The 12,651-nt window shown below is 36.4% G+C and overlaps 1 pseudogene; it reads right to left on the bottom strand.

The window, feature by feature from the left end:
* Positions 1-534: 534 nt before the first annotated feature.
* On the bottom strand, positions 535-1,723 carry LOC100724755 (hsc70-interacting protein-like; annotated as a pseudogene).
* Positions 1,724-12,651: the final 10,928 nt, after the last annotated feature.

Genomic DNA, 12,651 nt, shown 5'->3' with positions numbered 1-12,651 from the left:
TGAAATTTGCTTCCCACAAAAAAGGACTTAATTTCACTCATACTAGAGCCATAAATTGTCATACTTAAGCATCTTCCTTGCCCAGTAATTCAAAGGAAAAATTTTAAATGATGAATAAAGAAAAACAGGGTTGAATAGACCCTTTGGATTTTTAAAAATATTTTTTAAGGTTTAAAAAGTGGTTAAGGTTTGCAATTCCTAGTAGGAAAACACTATCTGAATGAAGTGCTAATGGCAAACCATTGTAAAGCACTTCAGCTCCATTTTATGCAGAGGGGAAGGGATTATCTTTGAAGCACCCCAGCTCTCCTGATGAGGTATGTACAGTGGTTTGTATTATTACGACGTCCGACGTCCGTTAAGTGATCTAGGTTGCTCTTCTTTTTAGGAAGGGCTTTGTTAGATGAGCATTATGCTTGATCTCCAAATTTGTTTTTTTTTTTATTTTATAGAATCTGAAAATGATTTTATAAGTTCATGTAAATTGCACAGAATAGTGGATTACATTTTGGTGTACTGCAACTTGCATATAATATACATTGATTTTTTTTTTTTTTTTTTTTTTTTTTTTGAGGTGCTGGCTTGGCTTCCCAGAGTCCTAAGCTCCAACATGGCGTGGATCTCAGAAGACACTGCTAGTTCTGGTCTCCAAATTTGGCTGACAATTTACTGTTGAGATTCATAACCTTTGGATTATTCTGGTATTTTGACATATTTGCAGGATTCTAGGCCACGTTCTGGGAGGCTATAACAACTTCTGGATCCTGCATGGTTGCAAGGACCTCTGGATCATTAAGAATTTCACTGAGCCCAGGCATCCTCCCTGGGAAATTACGAGGCATTCCCCAAGGAAAGCCACCTGGAAAAGAGCCATCCCGAGCTCCTGATTGTCCTCCGCCTTCTTCCTCCTTCCAGGCCTTCTCATGCTCTTCTCGAACCTTCTTAACTCTATTCTTTCTTTGACCTCGTTCTTCACCTTTTTGCTCATACTTCCTGATGTTCTACAATTTTCTGGGCCCTCGGCTGAACTTCTTTCAGCATTATACTTGCATCCTCATCATAATCCAGTTTACAAGCAAGGGCAAGATCATGGGCTGCTTCTTCCCAATGGCCCAGAAGTCTGTGTGCTTTCCCTCACCACTTATATGATTGGGCTGAATCAGGATTTATTTCAATGGCTCTGTCACAATCTTGAATGGCAGCATTTGGCTTCTGCAGTTTGATGAAGATGCTGGCTTTCTTGGCATACAGAATGACCAAGCAAGGATTCATCTTGATGGCATCTGTGATGGCATCTCTAAATGATGGAGAAATACAGAAAGCCATTGACTTGGCGAAGTCAATGGCTTTCTGTATTTCTCCATCATTTAGAGAATCATTGGCAGCCCCTTTCTTTTAGTTTGCCTGATCCATCATCTCCTCAGTTATCTCTACATTTTCATCTCCCATTTCTTGAGGGGTAGCAGTGTTTGGTTCAATTACATCTTCATTGTGGATCTCTAGATCACTTTCCTCTGTTGTCGACTCATCTGTCTTTATGTTTCCACCATCTTGTTACTGTTTTTAATTCCTTGAGATTTTCTTCTGATTTATGAGTGGCAAGTGGTACTTTACCCCCCCATGCTCTCACCCACTCCCTCAGGAAGTTCATCTCCTTGGATGCTCAGATCTTTTTACGCATTTTCACAAAGGCCCAAAGCTCGTTTACTTTGTGAGGATCCATGATCAGCACACTGCACACAGCTACTGTGGAAGCTGCAGTCCAATCCCAGGTTGGGACACTGGCATGGTAAGACCACGCAAAAGGGGGCATTTGCCACAAGGCAGAACCGACTAGATCCTTGTCACTTGTTTCCGGTGAACAGATTTTTCACGCAATTTGTATTGTCATCTGATTTTTTACACATGCTGGTTATTCTTAGATTGATTTTCTTCACATCATTCAGCAGAGTGTTCCAACTAACAGTAAGAACCAGGGAGGGAGTTAGATCAGCGGCATAAGTGCTTGTCTGGCAGGTGTGAGGTCTTGAGTTCGATCCCAGGTACCAAAAAAAAAAAAAAGGAAAAGAAATCAAAAAGAGAAGACACAACAATAACTATGCAAACCCATGGAAATCAAATAATATTTCTTAAGTAACCAATGTATCATGAATAAAATTAATGGAAAAAATTACACAGTTCCTACATCAAATGATAATAGCCTATATGGCATATGCAGAACCTATAAGACACAACAAAGGTAGTCCTGAGGGAAGTTTGTAGCAGTGAATTCACACACCAGACAAACAGAACAAATTCAAATATATAATCTAGTGACACAATTCAAGATCCTAGTAAAACATGAATAATCCAAACTCAAATCTAGTCTGAGGAAGGAAATTACAAAGATCAGAGCAAAAATTAATGACATTGACATTAAAAAGGTACAAAGAATTAATGAATTGAAAACTTGATTCTTTGAAAGATTAAGCAAAATAGACAAACTTTAGCAATATAGTCAAAATAAGGAAAGTAAAGACCCAAATTCGCGCAATTAGAAATGAAAAAGACTAAATCACAACAGATGCTGGTGAAATCCAGATTATTCATACCATAATTGAGAATATATATGCTAAGAAAATGGAAAATTCAGATGAAATGGATACATTCCTAGATATAAGTGAACTACCAAAACAAAACCAGATATGAAAATCCTGAATAATTCAATATGGGGGAATGAATTGAAGAAGTAATTTTTAAAAAGATCAACCAGCAAAAGCCCAGGTCCTGACCAATTCAATGTAAAATTCTACTTGAACTTTAGAGAAGATCCAGTATCAGTATTATTCAAACTGTTTAATGAAATTGAAAGTGAAACCGTACTCCCAAAGACATTCCTGAAAGCAAACATTACCCAGATTTGAAAACCAGGAAAAAACCCAGTTAAAGAAGAGATCCATAGGCCACACTATTTAATGAATTTACAAACAAAAATCTTCAATAAAATATGGGCAAAAAGGATGCAACAAATTCGCAAAATGATCATACATGACCAGTTTGTATTCATTCTAGTGACATAAGGATGGTTCAATATATGCAAACCAAAAATATAATATACCATATAAACAGAAACTGGGGTAAAATCAGAGTCATCTCAATAGATTCAGAAAAACCACTGAACAAAATTCAACACCCATTTATAATTTTTAAAAACAATCTCTGAAGAAAATAGGAATAAAAGATCTTTATCACAATCTGATAAAAGATATCTATGGTAAAACACATTGCTAAAGCAATTAGACCAGAGGAAGATAAAATGAATATGTATAGAAACACTAGTTAAATAATCATTACTTGATGCTAGCATTATTTTCTACATCAAGCAGTTTTAAAACTCCACCAGAAGCCTCCTGCAATAAATAACTGAATTCAATAGTACAGCAGAATATAAAGTCAATACTCAAAAATCAATAATGTTCCTGTACATAAAAAGTCACTGAGAGAAATTAGGGAAATGTCACTTCTCACAATATTTAGAAAGTCAAAGACCTCTACAGTAAAATCTGTAGCACTGTGAAACAGAAGATCAAAGAAGATATCACAAATTGGGAAAACATTCCCTATTCCTGACTAGACAGAACCCATAAAATCAGAATGGCTATACTCCAAACACTGATATAAAAATTTAACAAGATAACCATTAACATATTAACATCATTCCTTAAAGAACTGGGGAAAACATATGGATCCAAAAGAAACCTAGAATAACAGAAGCAATTTTGGGCAAAGGGGCAAGTTGGGAACATCACAACCCCTGATTCAGTTATACTACAAAATACAGAGATAAAATAGTTGGGAAAAAATTACTTTCAAATCAATGGAACAAAACAGAGTCTGCAGAAATCAGTGCAGGCAAACTCAGCTACCTTGCCTTTGACAAGTGGGCCAGGTCCTTTCACTGGAGGAAAGAAAGTTTTTTAACAAATGATGCTGTAAAAACTGGCTATTACACGCTAAATATTGAACCTAGATCAGTGCCTCTCACCAAATACTAAACTAAAGTCAAGATGGATCAAAGATCTAAGTGTTACAACAAAAACAATCTGCTTGAAGATAATAATTAAAACTCTTGAACACATAGGTGTAGACTGAGACCTTCTGAACAGAATGCCATTTGCACAAAAAATAATACCAAAAAATCAACAAATGGAATCACATCAAATTTAAAAACTTCTGCACATAAAAGGAAAATACCACTAGAGTGAAGAGACAACTTACATAATGAAAAAATGTTTGTCATCTACTTATACCCTAAATGAATAGAACATATGAAAATATATATTTAGAATATATAAAGAACTTAAAATATTAGACTACCAAAATTTAACGATTCAATTGAAAAATGAGCATCTCCTCAGATGAAATACAAATAACCAGTAATACATGAAAAAATGTTCAACATATCAGGCCATTCAAAAATGTAAATTAAAACAACATTGAGATTCCAATTCAATCCAGAAAGAATGATTATCATCAAGAAATAATCCAATAATAAATGCTAGTCAGGCTACAAGGTAGAACAAAGACATTATTTGTGAGAGTATATTGGTATAATCACTATGGAAATCAGTATGTAGAGTCTAAATAAAGCTCAAAATCGAAATACCATTTGACTCAGCTTTTTACCTCTAGATGTTTTCCAAAAAAAGTTATACTACAGTGTTGTATGCATGCACATGTATATGGCTACACTGTTCATTACAGCTAAACCTTGGAGTCAGGTAACAAATTAATGCATAAAGATAATTTTTTTACACAATATGCTATTTATTGGATGTGGTGGTGCACACATGTAATCTCAGCACTCAGGAGGCTGAGGCAGGAGGATCATTGTGAATTTGAGACCAACATGGGCTACAAAGTAACCTCAAGGACATCCAGAACAGCATAGCAAGACCTTGTCTTAAAAGCAGAAAAAAAAAAAATAGAATACTATTCTTCCACAAAGAAGTATAAACATGAGTCATTTGTGGGCAAATGGATGTACCATGAGCCTACAACCTTAAATGCAATAAATCAAACACACTATCTGAAATGGCATGATTTATCTTATATTAAAAACAGTATATAAAGTCAAAAGTGAAAAACAGATACATGATAGGAAAAAAAAAAGAAAGCTGCAATCTAAAAGTGTACCTTGATTTAAGACAGTTGTCTCATGTGTTTTATATGTTTTTGGCCTATTAGTTTAGTTGTTAATCTGTATGTAAGACAACTAACTTTATAAAGAATTATAAGAGAAATAAAGGAAGCTGATGCATGTGCAAAAACATAAGAGATGGAAAGAAAGGAGAAAAGAGAGATTGAAGAGGGCACAGGAAAATGGTATCTTCTGTTCCTGGAGAGGTGGTACCTCTCCAGAAATTCTGTAAAAATGGTCATATATCCACAAGCAACATTCAGACTTAATACATTCACAATCAAAATGCCAATATCATTTCACATAGAACTAGAGAAAACAATTTTAGAATTAAAGATAGAGCAAGAAGAGACCCAAAATAGCAAATGAGATCCTGGGCAACAAGAGCAAAGCAGGAAAGATCACAAAGCTATAGTGATTTTAACAACAACAACAACAAAGACACCACAGTACTGGCACAAAAATGACACGTATACCAAAATGGAACAAAATGAATCAGAAATAACACTAGGCACACTTAGCTTTCTGATCTTTGACAAAATGCCCAAAGCTATACACTGGAGAAAAGATAACCTCTTTATCATATGGTGCTAGGAAAACTAGTTATCTACATGCAGATTAAATCTACACCCATATCTCTCACCATATATAAAACAAAAAAAAATGAATTGCAGATCTAAAACATAAAACCATAATGGACTGGAATATAAGATAGGTAAAACTCTTTTTTTTTTAATTTTTATTTTTATTTAAGGAGAAAAGAAAAGAAAGAAAAAAAAACAGTGAAGGGGTACAAGTTATACAGATTTACAGAAGAAAAAAATGCGCAGTAGGAAATCACTAGTTAATGGATTACATATTGCCATCTTAGAAATAATTGTTCAAGTCACAAAATTAAAGCTTGTAGAGTGGACATTCCAACAATGATACTGCAAACAGTTCTGTTCAATGATCCAATAAAACTCTGTGATATCATTTTCTATCTTATACATTTAAGTATACATGCAGTTATATAGTTTAGAGCACTTTCTTTTCCTCTCTTTTGTACAGTGACTATTACACATTTTGGGTTTCATTGCTCCCACGGTTCTTATTGCTTTTTTGAAAGAGAGTAAAACCAAATGTGATGTAACAGAACAGAATCGGTCAAGTCAAAAGGGTGGATATAATAGATAATATAAAAACATAATACAAGGTGATCAACAATGGTTACCATAATGCCTCCGGCTATTTCTAATAGAATTGCCTATATCAATAGTTGTAATACAATTGAACAAAACCGTAAAGAATAAAACCGACAAAACCAAAACATTGGAGATATTGTAGGTCTTCAAAAGTAGATAAAAGTCAACGAGAATGGGCGTTATAATGAATCTCATTATCTTCTCAGCTGATGCCTAAACTTTCGAACCTGATACTATCCAGCAAAACAGAATAGAGGAACCTCAGTCAAAAACAAGATGGTGAGAGTAATACAGGGCTTCAAATCGAGATAACAGAAAGTCAAAGTGGGTTACTATATTATATCCTGCTATATTTTTCCCTTTAATTAAATGGATAAAAATAAAAAAGTAAATAGTGGAGTGGAGATTGAGAAAAAAGAGGGCATAACAGCGAAACAGCGCAGATCAAAACATAACCATTTAGGCAGAATAGTGTTTCACCACCAGATAATCCTGACCCAAAAATAGTTACCATATTGACTCCCTCCCTGAAGTCCTTGAGTACAACTTCATATACTGTAGCATTAAGTATATCAAAACAATGTAAAACGATTTAAGAGAATGACAGTATTATAGAGTATTTAGAATCGACTAACAGAAAATGAACAATGGTCTCTGTATAATCTCCTTGTCTTTAAAAGGTTTTTTTTTTTTTTTAATTTTATTTAAGGAGAAAAGAAAAAAAAAGCAAGGAAAGGGTACAAGTTATACAGATTTACAGAAAAAAAAATGAACAGTAGGAAATCACTAGTTAATGGATTACATATTGTCATCTTAGAAATAATTGTTCAAGTCACAAAATTAAAGCTTGTAAAGTGGATATTCCATCAATGATACTGCAAACAGTTCTGTTCATTGATCCAATAAAACTCTGTGATATCATTTTCTATCTTATACACTTAAATATACATGCAGTTATATAATTTGGAGCACTTTCTTTTCCTCTCTTTTGTACCATGACTATTACACATTTTGGGTTTCATTGCTCCCACGGTTCTTATTACTTTTTTGGAAGAGAGTAAAACCAAATGTGACCTAATAGAACAGAATCGGTCAAGTCAAAAGGGTGGACATAATAGATAATGTAAAAACATAATACAAGGTGATCAACAATGGTTACCATAATGCCTCCCGCTATCTCTAATAGAATTGCCTATATCGTTAGTTATAATACAATTGAACAAAACAGTAAAGAATAAAACCGACAAAACCAAAACATTGGAGACATTATAGGTCTTCAAAAGTAGATAAAAGTCAACAAGAATGGGCGTCATAATGAATCTCATTATCTTCACAGCTGATGCCTAAACTTTCGAACCTGATACTATCCAGCAAAACAGAATAGGGGAACATCAGTTAAAAACCAGATGGTGAGAGTAATACAGGGCTTTAAATCAAGGTAATGAAAAGTCAAAGTGGGTTACTATAATATATCCTGCTATTTTTTTCCTTTAATTAAAAGGATAAAGATAAAAAAGTAAATAATGGAGTGGAGATTGAGATAAAAGAGGGCATAACAACAAAACAGCGCAGATCAAAACATAACCATTTAAGCAGAATAGTATTTCACCACCAGATAATCCTAACCTAAAAGTAGTTACCATATTGTCTCTTTCTTTGAAATCCTTGAGTACAACTTCGTATACTGTAGCATTAAGTATATCAAAACAATGTAAAACCATTTAAGAGAATGACAGCATTACAGAATATTTAGAATCGACTAACAGAAAATGAACAATGGTTTCTGTATAATCTCCTTGTCTTTAAAAGGTTTTTGCTTATACTATCGTACATAACAAAATCCAATAAGATACAACCTGTTTAGACCATTGGAGACAGAAGAACAAAAGCTAGATGAGACTTCAAAACAAGATGGTACTAAATCAGCATTACCTATTAAGATGTCATTTTCTCCAAAAAAAGCTGTTCCTATCATCCAATCTTCTCTGTCTCATTTCTGTTGAGCTCTTTTTCTGTCAGTAGCTGTCAGTTTGTCTTCTTCATTTTGTTCTCTGCTCCATTCGTTGTGGCCTCCCCGCCACTATTTCTGGGTTCTTTGTATTTTTCTTTTTTTAGAATATCCTGCAATACTTTCTGTAGGGTTGAATTAGTGGTTGCAAATTCCCCCAGTTCCTCTTTATCCTGGAAGCACCTCGTTTTTCCATCAATTTCCAGGGACAGTTGTGCAGGATATCTCAATCTTGGCTGGAGATTATTATCTTTCAAAGCTTGAATTATTTCTCCCCATGCTCTTCGTGATTTGATGGTTTGTGAAGAGAAATCTGCTGTAATTCTGATGGGTATTCCCTTGTAAGTGATCTGTTTCTTGTCTCTTACAGCTTTTAATATTCTGTTCTTGTATTGAATTTCTGGAATTTTTATTATTATATGCCTGGGTGTTTCTCTGTTAGGGTTGTAGGTAGCTGGGGTCCTGTATGCCTCATACATCTGAGTATCTTTACCTTTTGCTAAATTAGGAAAATTCTCCTGGATTATTTCTGTGAGTAGCTTTTGTAGTTCACTTGTTTGTGTCCCTACTTCTTCTTTTATGTTCTTAATCCTTAAGTTATGGCTCCTCTTATCATCTTCTTGTCTTTGTATTATTGCTGTTTGTTTCTTTGTTATTTTTAAGAAGTGTTTCATTTCATTCTCCCATGTTTCAAGTCTGCCCTCCAGTTCAGATAGTCTGTCCTTAGTTTCTTTCAAGCTGTTATGCCAGTCTTGGATAGACTTCTTAATTTCTTGATAGTCCCTTTGAACCTGCTTCACATACTCAATGCTTTCTCTGTTTTCTCCATCAAGCAATTCTCCCCTCTTTTTCTGTTCTTCCATTCCACCATCTGCTTTTTCCTAGGTGGTGCTTAGCATTTCTCTAACTATTCTGCATACTTCTAGCTTCAGGCATTGATAACTTCATTCCTGAATTGGTCTATGAGCCTCTCTATATGGCGCTTAATGTATACTGGTGCGGTGTCCACTATTGCCTGATTCTCAGGATTGGGGGCCGAGGAGCCTTTTTTGTTGCTTCCCTTCCCCATATTTTCTGTTCCTTATAAAATGCAAGCTTACACAGGAGGCCCGGCTTCCCTGCCTGTCAGCCACAGCCTGATCAAATTGCGCTGGCTAGTTGTTCCCGCCCACTGCTGCGCACCTGCTCTTACAGGACTGCCTGAGCCCAGAGAGACCTCCGCTGGAGTCAAACTGTGGTAGGTGATCAGTTTCTCGCTCACCTTGCCACCAGTCAGTTTTCGTGTACGCCTCCTTGTCCGTCCTGTTTCCGACTCCGTTCTCAGACTCCCGTTCCCAGAGCTCGGCGCGTCTCTCCTTGCCGAGCCGCTGTGGAGGCAGCCAGCCGCCGGGCGGCGGGAAACCCAAATCGCGGTTTCCAATGGCGCGGGGTCGAGCCTCCACACCGAGACTTTTCTGTTCCTATTTTAGCGCCAGGACTGTATTCTAAGTTGGATTCTCTCAGCCCAGTTCGTTCCTGAGTCAGCAGAGCATATCTCTACTGGTTCGTATCTCCTTAGTCCGCATCATTCCTGGCCTCTGAGCCGAGCCTTTCAGAGAGCCTTCAGTAGTTGCTGTTGTCTGTCCGCCATGTTCTCCCCAGCCCGATAGGTAAAACTCTTGAAGAAGTAGGTATAGGCTTTTGAACAGGATGCTAATTACACAATAAATAGTACAAGAATCAACATATGGGATCATACGGGATTAAAAAGTTTCTGCACAGCAGAGGAAACAGCTCACAGAGTGAAGAGACAATCTGTGAATAGGAAAGAAATTTTGCAAGCTATTCCTCAGACAAAGAACTGATATCTAGAATATATAAGTGAAAAGATTTTGGCCCAGCTGGGGCACTGTAGCCGGTGAAGCTGGGAGGTGAAACCAGAGGGCTCTATCTTGAGCTCTATCTTCCCGCCCCTAGGAATTTACCTGTGGCGCGGAATGAATACCAAAGGGCTACGTATGCATCACTAATGCCCCTTAGGCACCACCCCAAACCTAAGCTACGTGTATGCCCCCACCCGACGTGTCCGCTGGAGAGATTGCCAGACCCTGGAGAGAATGCCAGCTCCTGGAGGGTCAGGGGCTCTCTCCCCGCATTCTTAAAATAAAGGTCATTTCTATTTCATACTTCTTATCTTTTCGGCCACACCAGGATTCTATCATATGGTTCCCTGACTGGGAATCCAATTCTATCAATAAGAAACTCAACAAATTTAAATAACCCAAAATAAAAGGCCCAATTAGAAAACCGGGCAAGTGAAATGAATAGGCACTTAAAAGAAATGGGACAGTCAATAAACAAATGAAACAATTTCAATACCTCTGTCCTTTACAGAAATCTGAATAACACTGAGAATCCTTTACTTAAGGAAGAATTGCTATAACCAGGAAATCAGATAATAACAAATACTTATGATAGCTCTGGGGAAAAAGTAGCCCTTCCACATTGTTGCTGGGAATATAAACCAGTTTAACCATTATGGAAGCTGTATGGAGTTTCTTCAAAAAACTAAAACTAGAAATTCCATTTGATCTAGCAGTTCCTCTTCCTGAAAAATTCCAAGACGTCTTATGACAGTGACACATGCATACCCATGTTTTTACTAGCACAACTAATTGTAAATGTTGGAGCTGACCTGTATGTCCATCAATGCATGAACAGATAAAAAAAATGTGAAGTTTGTACTTTTCCATGAAGACAAACTTGAGGCATTCATAGGTAAATGGACCCCTTGAGACCATAATGTTAAATGAAACAACTCAGACACACAAGCTTAAATACCACAGTTTCACTTATACGATGAACCCAAAATGTAAAGAAAAAATAAAAGATAATAGGAAATAGGGAAACAGTTCTTTTGCAAAGTGGAAGGCACCAAGAGATGATGCAGGAGGAAGATGAGGAGACAGGAAGGAATGAAAAAAGAATTAAGACATATCATGTGTTCTAGGTTGATTATACTGTAGGGGACAAAAGCAAGCAAACAATTTCTTCTAAATCATCAAAACTGAGAATTAGCCGGGGGTGGTGGCTCATGCCTGTAATCCCATCACTCGGGAGGCTGAGGCAGGAGGATTGTTGTGAGTTCGAGACCAGCCTGGGCTACAAAGTGAGCTCAAGGCCGGCCTGAACTGCATAGAGAGACCTTGTCTCAAAAAGACAAAAAAAAAAAAAAAAAAAAAAAAAAAAAAAAAAAAAAAAGAAAAAGAAAAGAAAAACCTGAAAATCCTGTCCACTCAAGGGGTGTCCAGTGTGCTGGCCACACCTGAACGGAGGTATCAATATCTATGCAACAGGAGGATATGATGTTGATAATACTAAACTGCTCCTCTATGAGTAGGCCTGAAATGGGCATGTATTCATTTAAACAAGGGCAAAATGGACTTTCACTTGAACTGTAGTAAGCAGTTGTGTCTATAGTATGGAAGCAAACAGGACAGTAGCCTGCATATGGCCCAGGTCTAGTTCAAAAAATACAGAATAAATTCTTTCTGGGTTGACTTTAAAAGTATAGCTGTAAAATCCTTATTATAAGGTCTGGCTAGTTAATATAAGAGTTTACTTGTATATGATAGTCTGGAAATAAAGAAAAAATAGGAATCTTTTAATGAAGAGACAAGAGATTAAAATTGCAAAGTCTGTGAACAGTATTTTGTTTTCTGTTGGTAAAGCAAATTGAGCGATGATAAAGAGCCCAGAATGGGCAGTCTGCCTGCACACAAGCTGACTGGCAAAATAATTACAATGATTAATGGACTGTCCCAGAAACAGTCAGTGTTCAGCTGTGGCAACTATTTGATATGCTTTCTCTGACTAATACTGGCCGGTGTCCTTCTCCTGGTAACTCTGTCTTGATCAAGTCAGAATTGCACCATTTCTAACTCGCAATTTCTGACAGATTTAATGTTCAAAGAGATTGCCATTAAAATGGTAGCTTCTGAATCTAATCCTAAAGGATGATCAAATTTTAACATCGAGTACACAATAGAAGATCATGTACCAACTACATAATGTGAATTATGGAGTATAACAAAAATTCAAGTGTAATATAATATGAATGAATCTGGAAAAACAAACTGACATCATTTTATGGGAGGCATTAAATGTGAACTTAAGCAGTTTAGACTTTGTCTTGAATTCAGTGAAAGCCTCTAGATTTTTGCACAAGGAAAAGGAATAATGTAACCTGTACAATGTGAAATTGTCATGAGAAGATGAATAAGGGAAGAAATACAGAAGAC

Source organism: Cavia porcellus, unplaced genomic scaffold, assembly GCF_034190915.1.
Source record: "Cavia porcellus strain 051 isolate PalLab524CR breed Dunkin Hartley unplaced genomic scaffold, mCavPor4.1 scaffold_27, whole genome shotgun sequence".
Classification (NCBI taxonomy): Eukaryota; Metazoa; Chordata; class Mammalia; order Rodentia; family Caviidae; genus Cavia; species Cavia porcellus.
Note: the sequence above shows the minus strand (reverse complement) of the source record. Positions and strands in the feature narration are given on the sequence as shown.